This window comes from Papio anubis, chromosome X (assembly GCF_008728515.1).
Source record: "Papio anubis isolate 15944 chromosome X, Panubis1.0, whole genome shotgun sequence".
NCBI lineage: Eukaryota > Metazoa > Chordata > Mammalia > Primates > Cercopithecidae > Papio > Papio anubis.
In genome coordinates, this window is record NC_044996.1 from 17,909,469 (window position 1) to 17,929,030 (window position 19,562).

The window sequence follows — 19,562 nt, forward strand, 5'->3', positions numbered from 1 at the left end:
CAGATCACTAATGTTTCTAGAGGTTAACTTCAAGTGGGCAAGCTGGGGTTTTTAGGTAGTCAATGGCTTAATTCCTAAAGCCACAGTACAGGATCTGTTTGTTAAACTGAATCTCTGTTGAAAGTTTGTTTTAGCTGCTTGGATGCTTCCTTTTAAGACAAATTTTATGTGGTTAAGTTGTTTTGAGGGAACTGAAGAACTTGATGTACCCCCTGGCCAGATAACTCTGCCTGATTTCTCAGATATTATTTCTCTGGGAAACATTCTACATAGTACAGGAACTTAAGAGTCGCATTATCTTCTCGCCTTAATTTCCAGAGATTCTTTCTGTACTGGGAATCCTGGAACATACTATGCTAGGAAATTTAAAGCCACATGGTCTGTCTTGTTTTCATTTAATTATTGTGAACACCTAGAATCTTTCTAGGTCTTGGTTTCTCTTCCTTAATCCAGTCTTTAATCTCTAACTGCCCCTTGTTTGATCACCACATACTAGGGGCTCTGATAGCCAGCTCAGTTCCTGATCCTTGAGGCAACATCCTTTTTCTATTTGAACTTCAGTTCTGTCCTTGAATCCTGACTAGATGTTTCTTGCCCTCTGGTCTCAGAATTCTCTTGGCTTTTATTCCTTGATCCACTTGCCAGTTTTATCACTTTACCCTTGTTCCTCATGGCTTCCCATCAAGCCATGGGTATTAGGTGACAGTTTAATTTATTAGAATCTGGTTTTGCCCAAATACTGGGCATGCTTTAATAACAACCGAACCATTTCATTATTTGGATAGGCATGGGTACCTTATCAAACAGATTAAAAGGATATGGTACCCGTCCTTTAGGAAAGAATAGCTAAGCGCCGTGGCTCACACCTGTAATCTCAGTACTTTGGGAGGCCAAGGCGGGTGGATCACGAGGTCAGGAGATCAAGACCATCCTGGCTAAACGGTAAAACCCCGTCTCTACTAAAAATACAAAAAAATTAGCCGGGCCTGATGGCGAGCGCCTGTAGAACCAGCTTACTCGGGAGGCTGAGGCAAGAGAATGGCTTGAACCCGGGAGGCAGAGCTTGCAGTGAGCCGAGATTGTGCCACTGCACTCCAGCCTGGGCAACAGAGCGAGACTCCGTCTCAAAAAAAAAAAAAAAAGAACAGCTAAAACCTTGTTGTGGATTATGGATTTAGCTTAAAGAAAAATAATCAGGCATAAATTAAGAGTAAGAGGGAAGATCAATAGAAATTTCACTTCACATAACTTAAAATATGGCTGCTTCAATAAATGAAACTAAAGTTTCTCCTGGATTCCAGAATTCAACCTTTATTTATACGTGTATAATGTGGGTAGCTACTATGTGGTTTAAATGAACTTGTTGGGCTACCTTGGTAAATGTTATAATTTTCACTATTTTCTACAGATAAAATATTTTCTTTCTTTTTTCTTTTTTTTTTTTTTTTTTTGAGACAAAGTCTCGCTTTTGTCCCCCAGGCTGGAGTGCAATGGTGTGATCTCAGCTCACTGCAACCTCCACCTCCCAGGTTCAAGAGATTCTCTTGCCTCAGCCTCCCGAGTAGCTGGGATTACAGGCGCCTGCCACCATGCCCAGCTAACTTTTGTATTTTTAGTAGAGACGGGGTTTCACCATGTTGGCCAGGCTGGTCTCGAACTCTTGACCTCAGGTGATCCACCTCCCCCTCCCCCGGACTTCCAAAGTGGTGGGATTACACGCATGAGCCACCATGCCCGGCAAAACATTTTCTAATTTAAGTTGGAGCTATCTGTGCAGTGGTTTCTCTACAGTTGTACATATATGTTTTTGCTATAAAATGAGCTAATGTATAAAATACTACTCTATACCATAATAAAGATAGTAATACTTTGAAAAACAAACAAAAAATATCAAAATTCATACAAATCACTCAGGGGTCTTGCTACAATGTAGATTCTGATTCATTAGATCTGAAATGAGGCCTGAGATCCTGTATGTCAGGTGATATCAATGCTGCTGATCTCAGAACACCCTTTAACAACTATTCCTGCAGGTCAGGTGCGGTGGCTCACACCTGTAATCCCATAATTTTGAAAGGCCGAGGTGGGCGGATCACCTGAGGTCAGGAGTTCCAGACCAGTCTGACCAGTATGACGAAACCCCGTCTCTACTAAAAATACAAAAATTAGCCGGGCGTGGTGGCACATGCCTGTAATCCCAGCTATTCCAGAGGCTGAGACAGGAGAATCGCTTGAACCTGGGAGGCAGAGGTTGCAGTGAGCCGAGATCAAACCACTGCACTCCAGCCTGGGCAACAAGAGCAAAACTCCATCTTAAAAAAAAAAAAAAAAAAGTATTGCTGTAGTTCAAAAGAAAGAACTCTTTGGCTGTTCTTGATGGGAGTGGTTAAAGAAGAGTGAACAACTATTTTTCCATGGGGATTTGAGGAGAGTTTTGCAATAAGAGTTGTTACGGGTTGTATTGGGTCCCCTAAAGAGATGTTGAAGTTTTAATTTCCAGTACCTACGAATGTGACCTTATTTGGAAATAGGGTATTTGCAGATACAATCGTGTTAAGATGAGGCTGTTAGGGTTGGCCCTAATCCAACATTATTGTTGCCTTTCTAAGAAGGGAAAAAGACCATGTGAAAATAGGGACATAAGGCCGGGTGCGGTGGCTTACACCTTTAATCCTAGCACTTTGGAAGGCCAAGGTGGGTGGATCACTTGAGGTGATCCTGGTCAACATGGTAAAACCCCGTCTCTACTAAAACTACAAAAATTAGCCGGGCGTGGTACTGGGCACCTATAATCCCAGCTACTCAGGCGGCTGAGGCAGGAGAATCACTTGAACCTGGGGGACGGAGGTTGCAGTGAGTCAAAATCACACCACTTCACTCCTGCCTGGGAGAAAGAGTGAAACTCCGTCTCAAAAAAAAAAAAAAGAAAAAGAAAATAGAGACATACAGTGCTCACATGACAACAGAGGCAGAGTTTGGAAAGATGCAGCTGCAAGCTGAGGAGCACCAAGGATTGCTGGCCATCACCAGAAGTTAGGAAGGAGGCATGGAACAGTCTCCCTCAGAGCTCTCAGAAGGAATCAACCCTGCTGACACCTTGGTTTCAGACTTCTAGCCTCCAGAACTGTGAAACGACAAATTCCCATTGTTTTTTGTTGTTGTTGTTTGTTTTGTTTTTTGTTTGTTTGTTTGAGACGGAGTCTCGCTCTGTCACCCAGACTGGAGTGCAGTGGTGTGATCTCAGCTCACTGCAACCTCTGCTTCCCGGGTTCAAGCGATTCTTCTGCCTCAGCCTCCCGAGTAGCTGGGACTACAGGCACATGCGACCACGCCCAGCTAATTTTTGTATTTTTAGTAGAGACAGGATTTCACCATATTGGCTAGGCTGGTCTCGAACTCCTGACCTCGTGATCTGCCCGCCTCGGCCTCCCAAAGTGCTGGAATTACAGGCGTGAGCCACCACGCCCAGCCTTAAATTCCCATTGTTCAAGCCACCCAGTTTGTGGTATTTTGTTATGGCAGCCCTAGCAAAATAATTAATACAAGGGTTAAGAATATAAGCACTGGCCCGATGCAGTGGCTTATGCCTGTAATCCCAACACTTTGGGAAGCTGAGGAGGGAGAACTGCTTAAGCCCAGGAGTCCAAAACCAGCCTGGGCAACAAAGCAAGACCCCATCTCCACAAAAAAATTAAAAATTAGCCAGGGGTGGTGATGCACACCTGTAGGCCCAACTACTTGGGAGGCTGAGGTAGGAGGATCGTTTGAGCCAGGAGGTAGAGGCTGCAGTGAGCTGTGATTGTACCACACTGCACTCCAGCCTGAGTGACACAGTGAGACCCTGTCTCAGAAATATATATATATAATATGCCTTGCAATCAGTCAGCTGTTTACTAGCTATATGACCATAGACACATCATTTAAGTCTCAGTTTCTTCATTTTAAAAAAGAGGGACAATAATAGAATTGCTCACAGGATTGCTGAGACAATTAGAATAATGCATGTAAAGTACTTAGTAGAGTGCTTGGTATAGGAAACCTTCAATAAATGTTAACTAATATGTCACCCTGGCCTTCAATCCTTAGAAAGTGAGTACAGCTGAATGCTGTGGCTCATGCCTGTAATCCCAGCACTTTGGGAGGCCAAGTCAGGTGGATCACTTGAGGTCAGGAGTTCAAGACCAGCCTAGCCAACATGGCGAAACACCGTCTCTACTAAATAATAATAATAATATGCAAATTAGCCTGATGCGGTGGCTCACACGCATAATCTCAGCACTTTGGGAGACCGAGGTGGGCGGATCACTTGAGGTCAGGAGTTTGAGACCAGCCTGGCCAACATGGTGAAACCCCTTCTCCACTAAAAATATAAAAATTAGCTAGGCACAGTGGCATGTGCCTGTAATCCCAGCTACTCGGGAGGCTGAGACTGGAGAATTTCTTGAACCCAGGAGGCAGAGGTTGCAGTGAGCCGAGATCGTGCCACTGCCCTCCAGCCTGGGTGACAAAAGGAGACTCCATCTCAAAAAAAAAAAAAAAAAAGTACAAATGAGCCTTGCCAATTACCACATTGAGTAATCTACAATATATAGAGCCCTGAGATTAAGAATTATGGCTCTGCAAATCTCAGAATTTAGGGTGATGGCCCTGAAGGAATTTTGGAGATCAATTAATACAGTAATGATAAAGGAGACGGGAAGAGTGATTATGTGGGAGGGTGTCCAAATCAGCTTGAGGTGGGAAGTAAATACTCCTCACTGAAGCACTATGTGTAACTGCTAAAAACTAGAAACAACTAAAAATCTCTATCAATCCAGTTAAATAAATTATAGTATAACCACATTGAGAAATAAAATATAGCTAGTAGGCCGGGCGCGGTGGCTCAAGCCTGTAATCCCAGCACTTTGGGAGGCCGAGACGGGCGGATCACAAGGTCAGGAGATCGAGACCATCCTGGTTAACACGGTGAAACCCTGTCTCTACTAAAAAATGCAAAAAACTAGCCGGGCGAGGTGGCAGGCGCCTGTAGTCCCAGCTACTCGGGAGGCTGAGCCAGGAGAATGGCGTAAACCCGGGAGGCGGAGCTTGCAGTGAGCTGAGATCTGGCCACTGCACTCCAGCCTGGGCGACAGAGCTAGACTCCATCTCAAAAAAAAAATAAAAATAAAAATAAAAAATAAAATAAAATAAAATAAAATAAAATACAGCCAGTAGATTTGCATACAGTAGTATGAAAGTATATCCATACTAATAGAGAGAAAAAGCACGGCATAGTGGTTAGGGATGTGGATCCATAGTCAAACTACCTATATTCAGCCAGGCACAGTGGTTCACAGCTGTAATCCCAGCACTTTGAAAGGCCGAAGGGGGCGGATCACACGAGGTCAGGAGTTTGAGACCAGCCTGGCCAACATGGCAAAACCCTGTCTGCACTAAAAATACAAAAATTAGTCGGGTGTGGTGGCATGTGCCTGTAGTCCCAGCTACTCGTAAGGCTGAGGCAGGAGAATCGCTTGAACCTAGGAACCTCTAGGAAGCAGAGGTTGCAGTGAGCCGAGATCGCGCCACTGCACTCCAGCCTGGGTGACAGAGCAAGTCTCCGTCTCAATTTTTTAAAAAAGGTCAGGCGTGATGGCCCAAAGGCTGTAATCCCAGTACTTTGGGAGGCCGAGGTGGGCGGATCACAAGGTCAGGAGTTCAAGACAAGCCTGGCCAATTTAGTGAAACCCCATCTCTACTAAAAATACAAAATAATTAGCCAAGCATGGTGGCACATGCCTGTAATCCTAGCTACTCAGGAGGCTGAGGGAGAAGAATTGCTTGAACTTGGGAGGCAGAGGTTGCAGTGAGTGAGATCACGCCACTGCACTCCAGCCTGGGTGACAGAGTGAGACTCGGTCTCAAAAAAAAAGAAAAAAACTACCTATATTAAAAGCTCAGGTATGTTCTGTACTAGCTTGTATGATCTTTGCCACGTTGTAACCTCTCAGTGTATCCATTTCTGTACTTGTAATGTAAAGATGATAACAGTACCCATAGGATGCTGTGAGGATTAAATCAACTTAGGCAAAGTATATCAACCACTGCTCAGCATAAACCAAGTACTCAATGTAACAGGCAAAGGTCCTTCAGTATCTGGATCCCGCCTTTCTCTCCAGACTCATCGCATGTGCCAGCCTCTACTTCTAACCTGCTAAATTACTAAAGAAAATTCTGTACTCTGTGTTCTCACAGCACTCAGCTCATATCTCTATTGTCACTTACATCAAATCGTAGTTGTGTATTTACACATTTATACCCCGTAGTAAATTGTGTTCCCCAGTACATCACAAAAATCACAAAATTAAGAACTCTGTTTGGGTCATTCTGAGAAGGAGACCACTACTACTCCTGCTGCCCTCCTCCCCCAACCTTGCCTAGTTCACAAGACAGGAGAAAAGAGAGAAAGCAAAAAGTTGGAAAGAAACAAAAGTAAGATAAGTAGCCAGACAACCTTAGCACCACCACCCGGCCCTAGGAGTTAAAAAAATAATAATAACAACATCAACCCCTGACCTAAACTACTTGTGTTATCCGTAAATTCCAGACATTGTATGAAAAAGCATTGCAAAACTTTCTGTTCTGTTAGCTGATGCATGTAGCCCCCAGTCACATTCCCCAAGCTTGCTTGATTTATCATGACCTTTTCACGTGGACACTTTAGGGTTTTAAGCCTTTAAAAAGGCCAATAATTTCTTTTTCAGGGAACTTGGCTCTTAAGACACAAGTCTGCTGACGATCCCGGCCGAATAAATCTCTTCCTTCTTTAATTCGTGTCTGAGGAGTTTTGTCTGCAGCTCGTCCCACTACATTTCTTGGTTTCCTGACCGGGAAGCGAGGTGATTAACGGACGATGGAGGCAGCCCCTTAGGCAGCTTATGCCTGCCCTGTAGAGCATCCCTGCGGGGGACTCCAGCCAGCTTGAGCAATGCAGATCCTGATGAGTGCTCCCAGGTAGGCATTTGCCCCAGTGGAACACCTCATCAGAGCGGTGCATGGCAGGCCCCCGTGGAGGATCAACACAGTGACTGAACACTGGGAAGGAATTGGTGCTTTAAGTCTGGACATCTGAAACTTGGTAAGACTGGTCTTTGGAACTTGCCCACTCCATTTGAGTGGAAGTGTGGCCTGATCACCTATGGCGTGCCTGTACTGGCACTTTGGGTTTTGTTTTTGACTTGACTTGGATTGCTTGATACTTTGGTTTTAGTTTTGATTTTGACTTGACTTGAATTGCCTGATAAACAGGCGTGCCTTTATTGGCACTTTGGTTTTGGTTCTGATTTTGACTTGGCTTAAATTGCTTGATGAACAGGTGCCTTTAATGACACTTTGGTTTTAGTTTTGATTTTGATTTAGTGTGAATTAGATGAGTGAGTGACCTTCTACCTTTTCCTTCTTGTAGTCTGAATGTTGTTTTGTCTCAAGAAAAAAATAGGTCAGACACAAAGTAAGCCCACTCTGCTAGAAACTGTGTTAAAAAAAAATCAAGAAAAGAAAAATAAAAGGAAAGTCATCAAATCACCAAAACTTACTCTATTAAAATGCATGTTGCAGAACCTTAAGAAAGGTTTTGCAGGGGATTATAGAGTTAAGTTAACCCCCCCAGAGGTTAAGAACTCTGTGTGAATTATAATTGCTCTCTTTTGGTGTTGGATGGCCCACCGAAGGAACTATAGACAGGGAACAATTGGCCATGTATTTAAGGTGGTGACAGGGGTCAGAGGACAGCCAGTATACCTAGATCAATTCCTTTATATTGACTCATGATTAAATATAATATAGACAAAATCGGCATAAATTTAGCCCCGTTTAACAGCTTTTTGCAAAAAAAGCCAAAAGTAAAAGTAAGAGCAGTTTTAGCAGCAGACACACAGTTAAAAAGGGAGTGCCAGAAACAGCAAGAGAAGCCAGTTTTGCAGGAACGGCCAGAGATAACAGAAATTCTTTCTCCATATGTCCCAGCCTACCCCCCTTTACTAAGACCAACAGCCCCCTCAGAAACCAGATTCAGGAACTAACACGCCCCAGGTCTCACCTCGAAGGGGAGGATCAGAGCCTCAAGAGGCCAGGAAGGAAGTCAAGATAGTCAAGTGGGCCGTCTCAGATCTGGTCTTGCTCGAGCTATGCAAATGCCTCTCAGGGAAACAGGAGGGCCTGTCTATTATAATGACCAGGCCCACATCCGGAGGGGGCAACAGATTTTCATCTATCAACCCTTTTCAACCATTAATCTACTAAACTGGAAACACCTTGAACCCGCCACCTTGCTCCCAGCAGTTAGAGTCCTGTTGAGCATAACTGTGTAGAGGTGTTGGACTCAACTTTACTCTAGCAGACCTGACCTCTGGGACTAGCCTTGGGCATCAGTAGACTGGGAGTTATACGTGGACGGGAGCAGCTTCATCAACCCACAAGGAGATAGATGCGCAGGATACATGGTGATAACCCTGGACCCTGTTGTTAAGCTGAGCTCATTGCTTTAATTCGGGCCTTAGAACTCAGTGAAGGTAAGACTGTAAACATTTACACTGACTCTCGGTATGCCTGTTTAATCCTCCAAGTGCATGGAGAATTATAGAAAGAAAAGGGCCTGTTAAACTCGAGGAAAAAGACCCAGAGAATGCAACTCAGCTTCAGCGTTTGCAGAGGTACTGAGAAGCACTTCTGCAGAGGCTGAGTTGGTAGAAAAAAAGCAATTAATATAAAAAAGATTTCAGAAGTGCTTCAAGAAGCTGACAAGAGCCTAAGTCAGTTTTATAAGAGACTCTATAAAGCATTCTGGCTTTACACCCCATTTAACCCTGAGGCTGCTGAAAATCAGCATATAGTGAATACTTCATTTGTAAAGCAAGCCCAGGGTAACATCAAACAGAAGCTGCAGGCATGAATATCATCCAGTCTATAAAAGTGGCCACCAAGGTGTATGTTAACTGTGACCAAGGAACAAAATGAGAAAGAGTAAAAGCAACAAGCGTGGCAGCTAGGCACGCCAAGGATTAGTCCCTCTACCCAGCCCGGCTCTATCTAAAAAAAGAAGGAGCCAGGGACTAGTGCTAGGAAAAGAGCAAAAGAAAAAGAAAGACTAAGAGTAAGTGTGAAAAAGAAAATCAGAAGAAAACAGGAGAGACAGACAGCAGTGCGCGGGGGCAGGGCCTGTGCCGTTGCCCGGCCCCGCCAGCTGGCCGTAGGAGCAGGGGAACTCAGGAAGGAAAAAAATAAATAAAGACTTAAGAAAAAAAGCCAATCTGTTAGCAACAGCTCTTATAAAAAGAGAGATTAGCAATGTGAGAGGACGTGGATGCAGATGTAGACGTGGAAGACGTCAAGTTGGGCAAGGATTCAAGAGCCGGACAACGCTAGAGAGAGATTAATGTGCGAGATGCAAAAAGAAAGGACACTAGAAGGGTGAATGTTTAGAAGGCAGTAAAGGAAATGGCCAAGGCTGCAAGACAAAGAGGCCATCGGCCAAGAGTTGCTGCACCTCGGAGGGACCAAATACTGATCTGATCAGGCTGGCAGGAGCTGAAGAATGTAAAGACTAGGGCAGACTAGGCACCTTCTCATTAGGCTCCCAGGAGCCCATGGTCACATTGGAAGTTAAAAGCAGCAGGATTCTGCCGTATCTGAATTCCAATTTCTCACTGATGGCTAAACCACTAGATAGAGTTACAAAGGTGGGGAAGAACCCCTCCTCTAAGAAACTTAAACGGGAGAAAGAGCCATACCTTGTGAAAACTTGCTTATAAACTTTACAGAACTGCCTCATGCTGGAGGCTATCGGTACACGCTAGTGCTTGTTTGCACCTTTTCAGGGTAAGTTAAAGTTTTCCCCACCAGGACAGAAAAAGTACAAGAAGTAACTAAAGTACTGTTAAAAGACATTATCCCCAGGTTTAGACTGCCTCTAACTTTAAAGTCAGACAATAGGCCAGCATTTGTAGCTGAAATAGTGCAAGATTTAACAAGACTGTTAAAAATAAAATGGAAGTTACACACAGCCTATTGACCACAAAGTTCAAGAAAAGGTGGAACGCATGAACTGGACACTCGAGCAGCTACTGAAAAAATATTGCCAGGAAATACATTTAAGATAAAACCAGGTTTTTGCCTATGGCCCTCCTCTGAGTCAGGTGCACCCCCACCAAGCAAACTAGGTATTTGCTCTATAAGATTTTGCTTGGTCGGCCACCCCAAAATCATAGGTCACATTAAAGGTGACCTCCAGCAACTAAAGGAATTAACCTTAAAAAAGCAAATGCAGGCTTTAGAAATAGCCATACAAAGTGTTCATAATTAAATACATGCAAATGCCTATAAGCCTGACACCCCTTTAAATCTAGTGACTCTGTTTAAAGTAAAAAAAGTAAAATCTAATTTTTCTAGGACCCATATAGGATGGGCCCTATACTGTAATCTTGTCTACTCCCATTGCTGTTAAAGTTGCAGGTGTTGTGTCTTAGATCCATCACAGTCAGTTAACACTGGCAGCTCAGGACAAGTAGACCAGCCAGCAGGATGCAGACCATCCAACCCGGCTGATCCTGAGACGAGACCAAGCTGCTGCTGAGGACGACAGCCCTGCTCTGGTCACTCCTGAGGCTGACCAGTCTACGCACAGCTGAAGCTTGAAGAAACAACAAGTTCTGCTCTAGTCACACACCAGCAGCTGTCTAGTCTACTCACGGCCAAAGCGTAAGGACTCACCAAGCAAGTGATGTAGTTAAAAATCTTAAGACTAACAGTTTTCCTGTAATACTAACTGTTTTCCTATTGTTCTGTTGCTGTATTCAACCTTTTTCCCAGGTAAGGACCTCTTTTGTCCTTGCTGAATATGAATATGCTGTACATTGTTTTGCTGTTGTTACCCCCCATAACCATGCTAGAAGAAACACCTATACAAGGTGTCCCCACTGTACACATACTACTTAGTCAGGAAACCCAGACCCGTCCAGCCCAGCAACAATTCTGAGTCTTTAAGTCATTCTTTAAACATATAAACCAGAAGTTATCAGAGCCTCCTCCTTTAGCAAAAACAAAAAACAAAAAAAAAAAACAAAAAAAACCAAAAAACCTATTTGCTCAGCTGGCTGAAAACATTGCCGGCAGCCTAGACATTTCCTCATGTTATGTTTATAAAAAGGCTAACAAAAGAGACCAATGGCCTTGAGAAGCAAAAGAGTTAATGCCTCAAGATTACTTTAACTAACTCTTTCCCCAAACAGAGCCAAAATTGCAAGCGTCTGGCTCTTAAGAACTTCTGTTATTAAGAAATACTGTGTTACTCGCTAGAAAAAAGCTTTCAAGACCCAGTAAAAGAACTAACCTGCTTAGGACATGACAAAGTTGGTACATGTGCCTGTACAGGTTTAACACAGGTTTGATCCTAGGTCTACATTTAGAAAATAGTTTCCAGCTATAAGAGAATTTAAAACCCTCATTATAAGTGTATTACTAGTAATAGAAACTTGCTTGCTGCTCCCCTATGTATTACACTTGCTCCTTCAAATGATAAAAGGTTTTGCAGCTACCACGGTCGGTCAGAAAACTTCAGCACAAGTGTATTACATAAAACACTATCACTCTGTCTCGCAAAGAGACTCAGAAAGTAAAAATAAAAGTGAGAACTCCCACTAATTAGTGAAATTCTCCAAGAGGGGGATAAAGGAGACCCATACTACTCCTGCTGCCCTCCTCCCCCAACCTTGCCTAGTTCACAAGACAAGACAAAAGAGAGAAAGCAAAAAGTTGGAAAGAAACAAAAGTAAGATAAATAGCCAGACAACCTTGGCACCACCACCTGGCCCTAGGAGTTAAAAAAGTAATAATAACAACATCAACCCCTGACCTAAATTACTTGTGTTATCTGTAAAGTCCAGACATTGTATGAAAAAGCATTGCAAAACTTTCTGTTCTGTTAGCTGATGCATGTAGCCCCCAGTCACATTCCCCACACTTGCTCGATTTATCACGACCTTTTCACGTGGACCTCTTAGAGTTGTAAGCCTTTAAAAAGGCCAAGAATTTCTTTTTCAGGGAGCTCAGCTCTTAAGACGCAAATCTGCTGACGCTCCCGGCCGAATAAACCTCTTCCTTCTTTAATCTGGTGTCTGAGGAGTTTTGTCTGTGGCTCATCCTGCTGCAATTCATTCATTTACTCACTCATTTACTCATTCAACATATATATATATATATATGTGTGTGTGTGTGTGTGCGTGCGTGTGCGTGTGTGTGTATATATATATATATATATATTTTTTTTTTTTTTTTTGATGGAGTTTCACTCTCATCACCCAGGCTGGAGTGCAATGGCGTGATCCTGGCTCACTGCAACCTCTGCCTCCCGGGTTCAAGTGATTCTCCTGGCTCAACCTCCCGAGTAGCTGGGATTACAGGTGCCTGCTGCCATGCCCAGCTAATTTTTGTACTTTTAGTAGAGATGGGGTTTCACCATGCTAGCCAGGCTGGTCTTGAACTCCCAACCTCAGGCAATCCACCTGCCTCAGCCTCCCAAAGTGCTGGGATTACAGGTGTGAGCCACCGCGCCCTGCCTAATTTTTGTATTTTTAGTAGAGACAGGGTTTCACCACATTGGCCAGGCTGGTCTTGAACTCCTGACCTCAGGTGATCCACCCGCCATGACCTCCCAAAGTGTGGGATTACAGGTGTGAGCCACTGCACCCGGCCCAACAAATATTTTTGATCTACTATATGTCAGGCACTTCTTAACTATATCCTCAAAACTGAGACCTTATAGGTACTCAAAAAATACAAGGTGTAGTTTGCTATAGTAGAAAGCAAACAGAGCCAGGTTTGCCATGTGGTGGTACATGCCTGTAGTCCCAGCTACTCAGGAGGCTGAGATGGGAGGATCACTTAAGCCGAGGACGAGGAGGTTGAAGTGAACCAAGATCCCACCAATGCACTCCAGCCTGGGTGACAGGGTGAGACCCTGTCTCAAAAAGAGTAAGTGAAAGAAAAGAAAGAAAAGAGAGAAGAGAAGAGAAAGCGAAATCTGGACAGAAAAACACTGGGCTGGGCCAGGCGTGGTGGCTCAGCACTTTCCGAGGCCAAGGCCCAGGAGTTCAAGACCAGTCTGGGTACCATGGCAAAATCCCGTCTCTACAAAAAAATACAAAACTTAGCCAGGCGTGGTGGTGCATGCCTGTGGTCCTAGCTACTCGGGAGGCTGAGGTGGGAGGATCACCTGAGCCCAGGAGGTCGAGGCTGCAGTGAGCCATGATTGTACCACTGCACTATCGCATGGGTGACAGAGTGAGATCCTGTGTCAAACAAAAACAAACAAACAAAATATTGGGCTGGAATTGAAAATTTGCCACATGCAATCTTTTGTATGTCAATTAATCTTTCTCGACCTTATGGTTTTTTTTGGCTATATCATATGAGAAGACCCAACACAGCTCCTAGTACGGAATAAGAAAGTAAATAAATGTTAATTTCCTTCCTTCTATAGTAGGTGTGTGCTTTAAAATTTTAACTAGATTTCCAATTTCAATCTTATTTGGGACAAATCTCCTGCTGAAAACTACAAGTGCGAAATAAAATACAGCGCATATCTCCCTAAAAGCAACATCAGCTGACAAGAAAATAAGGAACTACCATGCAAATTTCTAAAGGAAAGCAGACCAGTGAGGTAAGCTGGGTAGGGAGCACTGATGCTGCTATTGCCCTGAGGATACCTGCTGATCAGGACAAACTTGGACCTCAGTTTTGGTGGCCTCATGGGATGAGGAGGAAAGAACTCAGGGCCCAGGGCCCTTTCAGATGAAAAGGCTAGTATGAGACCCTCTGTACGTGAAGCTGAGACTGCCCACCTCTCCCAAAAGGCAACACCCTCAAGGTAAAGGTGAGCCAGAAGTAAACCTGCTCCATGCCTCCAATGAACTTAGGAAGACTGCCCTGATGCTAAACAAACAAGAGGGTTGCCGGGAGAGGGTGAAGGAAGAAAACTGGCCTTGAAAAGTTTTGGCCAGGCCAGGTGCCATGGCTCACGCCTGTAATCCCAGCACTTTGGGAGGTCGAGGTGGGTGGATCACTTGAGGTCAGGAGTTCGAGACCAGCCTGGCCAACATGGTGAAACCCCATCACTAAAATTAGCCAGGCGTGGTGGTGTGTGCCTGTAATCCCGGCTACTCAGGAGGGTGATGCAAGAGGATCGATGGAACCTGGGAGGCAGAAGTTGCAGTGAGCAAAGATCACACCACTGCACTCCAGCCTGGGTGATGGTGAAATGAGAGGAAAGTGCCAAAGAAAAGAAAAGGAAGAAAGGAAAAGAAAGGAAAGAAATATGAAGCAAAGGAAGGAAGGAAGGAAGAAGAAGGGGAAGGAAGGAAGGAAGAAGGAAGGAAGGAAGGAAGGAAGGAAGGAAGGGAAAAGAAAGAAAGAAAGGAAGGAAGGAAGGAAGGAAGGAAGGAAGGAAGCAGCGCAAAGGAAGAAAGAAAAGACAAGGAAGGAAGGAAACACAGCAGTGAAGGAAGAAAGAAAGAAAATTTTGGCCAGAGACCGCCTGTAACAAATTTACAGGTTGGATTCATATCACCTAGGTAGCCCCAGGAATTTCAAGTTGTGAATTTGTTTTAAGATGGTCCCAGACTGGTAATCCCCAAAGACACTTTGGAGAAGTCAACGAAAGTCCTCTCTGGAGCAATGTACGTTGACTCTACAACTTAAAGAAACCCCACAAACAATTTTCAAGGACAATAAGTATGCACTCAAAATAATGAAGCACAAAAGGAAAAATGACATCATGAGCAAGAACTAGAAGAAACCTGCAAAGATTTCAGATACAGCAATTATCAGAGACAGATATTAAATGAACTAAATATATCTAAAAGAAATAAAAAGCAAGTGTGAAAGCATATGCATGAAAAAGAGAAAATAAGGGCCGGTTGCAGTGGCTCACACCTGTAATCCCAGTACTTTGGGAGGCCAAGGCGGGTGGATCAAAAGGTCAGGAGTTCGAGACCAGCCTGGCCAATATGGTGAAACCTCGTTTCTACTAAAAAAAAAAAAAAAATTAGCCAGGTGTGATGGTGCATGCCTGTAATTCCAGCTACTTGGGAAGCTGAGGCAGGAGAACTGCTCGAACCCGGGAGGTGGAGGTTGCAGTGGGTCAAGATCACAGCATTGCACTCCAACCTGGGTGACAGAGCAAGACTCGGTCTCAAAGACAAACAAACAAACAACATGTATGCAAGAGACAGATCTAAAACAAAGAGATTCTGAAAACTTAAAAATAGAAGGATAAGCAAAGTTATACCAAGCAAATGCATGCAAAAAGAAAGGAAGGCAGGGTGTAGTGGCTCACGCCTGTAATCCCAACACTTTGGGAGGCCGAGGCAGGCAGATCACCTGAGGTTGAGAGTTCGAGACCAACCTGACCAACATGGACAAACCCTAGTCTCTACTAAAAAGACAAAAGAAGCCAGGCATAAAAAGGCCATGCCTGCAACCTTTGTGCTACCAGGAGACTGATGCAGGAGAATTGCATGAACCCAGGAAGCGTGAGGCTATGGTGAGCCGAGATCGCTGCCATTGCACTCCAGCCTGGGCAACAAGAGAGAAACTCTGTCTCAAAAAAAACAAAACAAAAACAAAACAAAACAAAACAAAAAAAACAAAATCAAAAACAAAAGCAAGGTGGCCTGATTCAGTCATTCCACAATGCACTGATATATCAGTGTCGTTACATGCTGTACAAATCGTGAATGTCACCTTTGTCAACTTAAAAAGCAAAACAAAATTAAAATAAAACAGGCCGGAGCAGTAGTTCAATTCCCTGTAATCCCAGCATCTCTGGGAGGCCAAGGCAGGTGTGAATCCACCTGAGGTCAGGAGTCAAGACCAGCTCACAACATGGCGCAAAACCCCATCTCTACTTGAAAAATGCAAAAAATTAGCCAGGCATGGTGGTGCCCAGAATGAAGCATCTAGAGGCTGAGAGCCAGGAGAACTACCTGAAACCCCGGAGGCAGAGGCTGCAGTGAGCTGAGACGTGCCAATGCACTCCAGCCTGGGCGACAAGAGAGAAACTCCACCTCAATAAATAAATAAACAAATAAATAACAAAAATATGTTTTTAAAAAAAGAAAATAAGGAGGTTGGACTTCCTTCTTGGCCCAACACATAGGAGAATAACAAAGACAAGATTTACCCTCCTGCTTACACAACTCAAAAAGTGAGAAAAATATGTAAAGCAACAGTTTCCAGACGTTGGACAACAAAAAATATAAGAGTGATCACCTAGGGAAGGGGAACAAATAAGATAAGCCCTACTATTGCCTCCAGCTTACCTCATAGATAAAATTTCCAGGCTGTGACACAGGGAAAAGGTATCCATGCAGAGCCCTGCAGTCTCCTAGGGTTGAGAAAACAAAGTTCAAAGTCCAGGGAGGCCAAAGGCACTAGAATTCATGGAGCAGAGGACCACAGAGAAGAGAGCTGCACACAGATAAACTTCGGAAATATGTAGCGTTTTCCTTATCTGGTCAGGACATGCCTGTAAGGTGTGTTTGTTATTCATATATTGCCTCTCATCTCCAAATTCATGAGTTTTGCCCCCCATGAAAATAATTCAGGCCCTTTAAACAGTTTACCTCTACAAACTGGCACTAAAGAGGCTTGGTCAGTAGAGGGCGCCGGAGAGACATCGCACGGGAAAGGGTTTTATTTCCTGGTTGATGTCCGCTCACTCCACAGGCTTCTGTTTTCTTTAAGCATGCTGCAGCCCCTAATGAATGAATGGACCCAGGTAACACAACAAAAAAGAGAGACAAAAAAAATCATGTGCCTCCTGATGAAAGAACACAACTGCCACCTCACCTTCTCAAAGAAACCAAACCTGAATCTGATCAAGTCACTGGATCCAGTTGCCAATTTGCTGCAAATAGAGGACAGAGGAACATGCCCAATGGATTGGATTGAACCATACAGGGATGGACAGATAGATAGATATGTGATAAACCAAATAGAGCAAAATGGTAACTGTAGAATATAGATGTTGGACACTCAGATGAGTGTCCACTATATAATTTTTTCTTTTTTCTTTTTTTTTTTTTTTTTTTGAAGACAGGGTACTTTACTGCCCAGGCTGGGGTGCAGTTGTGCTATCACGGCTCACTGCAGCCTCAACCTCCTGGGCTCAAGCGATCCTCCCACCTCAGCCTCCTGAGTAGCTGGGACTACAAATGCATGCCACCATGCCCCACTAATTTTTAAAAACTTTTTGGAGAGATGGGGTCTTGCAATATTGCCCAGGTTCATCTCCAACTCCTGGGCACAAACGATCCTCCCACCTCGGCCTCCCAAAGTGCTGGGATTATAGGCGTGAGCCACTGCACCTGGCCCACCCAAGTTTTCTGTGTATTTGAAAATGCTCATAATAAAATGTTGACAAAAGACACATAAAAATAGTCAAATCTAAACTACAGTGTGGCTAGGTGTGGTGGCTCACACCTGTATTCCTAGCACTTTGGGAGGCCAAGGCGGGCAGATCACCTGAAGTCAGGAGTTCAAGAGCAGCCTGGCCAACCTGGTAAAACTCCATCTCTACTAAAAATACGAAAATCAGCCAGGCGTGGTGGTGTGTACCTGTAATCCCAGCTATTTGGGAGTCTGAGGCAGGAGAATCGCTTGAACCCAGGAGGTGGAGGTTGTGGTGAGCTGAGATCCCGCCACTGCACTCCAGCCTGGGCAACAGAGCAACACTCCATCTCAAATAGAAAAATAAAAATAGGCCGGGTGCAGTGGCTCAAGCCTGTAATCCCAGCACTTTGGGAGGCCAAGACGGGCGGATCACGAGGTCAGAAGATCGAGACCATCCTGGTGAACACAGTGAAACCCCGTCTCTACTAAAAAATACAAAAAATTAGCCGGGCGAGGTGGCGGGCGCCTGTAATCCCAGCTACTCGGGAGGCTGAGGCAGGAGAATGGCGTAAAACCCGGGAGGCGGAGCTTGCAGTGAGCTGAGATCCGGCCACTGCACTCCAGCCTGGGCGACAGAGCGAGACTCCGTCTCAAAAAAATAAATAAATAAATAAATAAATAAATAAATAAATAAATAAATAAATAAAAATAAAACATAGTGTCTAGAGAAGTACACTTGGGTGGTGAAACTACAAAAGAAACTCAAGGAAGTGATTAGTATAAAAGTTAGGATAGTGGTTACTTTGGGAGAAAGCAGCATGTTGTAAATGGGCAGGGACACATGGAATCCTTCTGAGGTAGCTGGCCAAATTCTATTCTTGGCCCGGTTGCGGTTTACAAAGGTGTCCCCTTATAATTATTCATTAAATGCTATTTCTGTTCTGTGTGGCTTTCTGTCTGCATTTTACAACAAAAGGGTTGTTTTTTTAAAGTCCGTATCCTTTGACCCAGCAACCACTTTAGGATAATTACTAATTACTAATTATCCTAAAGTAATTATCAGTAGAGAATCGTTTAAGCCCAGGAGTTGGAGACCAGCCTGAGCAATATTGCAAGACGCCATCTCTACAAAGTCCATATCCTTTGACCCAGCAAATAATTAGTAACTATCCTAAAGTAATAATTAAGACTACATAGATGGCTGTACAACAATAGCTGTCATTTATTGAGTGCCTACTATGTATTAAACACTGCTCTAGCACTTTACAAGTATTATCCTATTTATCCTTGTAACAACCCTGCGTATTATAGTACACACGATTCCTTTTTTTTTTTTTTTTTTTTAGAGACGGAGTTTCGCTCTGTTGCCAGGCTAGAGTGCAATGGTGCAATCTCGGTTCGCTGCAACTTCTGCCTCCTGGGTTCAAGCGATTCTCCTGCCTCAGCCTCCCGAGTAGCTGGGACTACAGGTACGTGCCACCACGCCCAGCTAATTTTTATGGTATACACTATTATTATTTCCATTTTACAGATGAGACTAAAGAGGTGAAAGAATGTTGACCACAGCATTATTAATAAAAAGTATGGGTCAGGCACGGTGGCTCATGCCTATAATCTCAGTACTTAGGGAGGCCGAGGCAGGCGGATCACTTGAGGTCAGAAGTTCGAGAGCAGCCTGACCAACATGGCAAAACCCTGTCTCTACTAAAAATACAAAAATTAGCTGGGTGTAGTGGCACACGCCTGTAATCCCAGCTACTGAGGAGGCTGAGGTGTGAGAATCACTTGAACCCCAGAGGCAGAGGTTGCAAGTGAGCCAAGATCACACCACTGCACTCCAGCCTGGGCAACAGAGCAAGACTCTGTCTCCAAAAAAAATACATAAATAACAAGTATGGATATAGATATAGAGATAAAATATGTGTATTATAATATATATGAACATGGAAAGAAGTCCATCATAAACTTCTCAGTGAATACATAAAAGATCACAGAAATATATATAATATAATCTCACATTAAAAAGTTATACACAGTATACATCAAAAGAATCTATTAAAATTGGAGAGGATTACGAAGAGACTCTCATTTGGTACTCTATACCCCCGTTTTGTAGGAGATTTTCACAAGCCTATACT

The 19,562-nt window shown here is 43.9% G+C and overlaps 1 protein-coding gene across 1 annotated transcript in view; it reads right to left on the minus strand.

Annotated features, from left to right (window-relative positions):
• Positions 1-19,562, minus strand: part of LOC101012620 — a 118,670-nt gene that overhangs the window by 86,547 nt on the left and 12,561 nt on the right. The gene's annotated exons all lie outside the window — the stretch shown is intronic.